Genomic DNA, 1,247 nt, shown 5'->3' with positions numbered 1-1,247 from the left:
CTTTATCTCCTAAATTAGAACCTTTGTGTTTCAAAGGATGCCATCAAAAAAGTGAAAGGACAACCCACTGGGTGGAAAAAAATACTTGCAAATCAAATATCTAATAAGAACTTGTTTCTAGGTATATAAAAATACCTACAATTTAATAATAAAAAAGACAAATAATTGTATGAAAATTGATAAAGATCTGAATAGATATTCCTACAAAGAAGACATAAAACAGCAAATAAGCACAATCAAAGCATGCTCAACTTCATTAGTAATCAAGAAAATGCAAATTAAAACCCCAGTGAGTCATCATTTCACACACATTAGGACACATGTTGGTGAGATATGAAGAAACTGAAACTCTCATACATTGTTGGTAGAAATTAAAATGATACTTCTACTTTGGAATGCAGTACTATTTCTTCAGAAATTTAAACATGGAATTATCATTTGATGCAGCAATTCTATTATTGGGTATTCAAGGTAACTGAAAACACATGTTCATACAAATACTTGTACATATATATTCATAGCAATAGTATTTATAATAACCAAAAGGTGAAAAATATCCCAAACTCTATCAATTGATGAAGTATTACATAAAATGTATATCCATATAATTTAATATAACTTTTTCATGAAAGTGAATAAAGTTCTGATGCATGTTATAACATAGAAGAACTTTGAAAACATACTGAGATATAAGTCAGACACATAAGGCAACATACTGTATTATATGTATATATCACATATTATATGATTACATTTATATTAAATGTCCAGAGTAGGCCAAACTATGGAAATAGATGATAAATTAGCAGTTGCTAGGATTTTACTAATGGGGAGATTCTGGGGTGATGGCTTAAGAGTAAGTTTTTTTTTTAAGTGATACAAATATTATAAAATTGATGGTGGTGATGACTGTACAATTCTGCAAATACATCAAAAAATATCAGATTGTAAATTTATGTCAGAAATGTAAAACTACAATAATATACATTCTTTTATAAAATTTATTTTTCTGATCATAATTATTTTTCTGAATATACTGGTTCAATGCTGTCATAACCTCAACTGTATTAAGCAGTATTTTTATAACATTTGTTGTTTTGTTTACAAGTGTTTTTTTCAATTCTCTTTGTGTTTGCTGTGAATTGTTTCCATGTTTAATTTCTGTAGGCCTTCCATAACATTGGAGAATACTGCTAATTTTACAAACCCTAGATGTGACTAATTTACAAAATCATGATCATTGTTTA

The sequence above is a fragment of the Pteropus alecto genome, unplaced genomic scaffold, assembly GCF_000325575.1.
Source record: "Pteropus alecto unplaced genomic scaffold, ASM32557v1 scaffold467, whole genome shotgun sequence".
Lineage (NCBI taxonomy): Eukaryota > Metazoa > Chordata > Mammalia > Chiroptera > Pteropodidae > Pteropus > Pteropus alecto.
Note: the sequence above shows the minus strand (reverse complement) of the source record.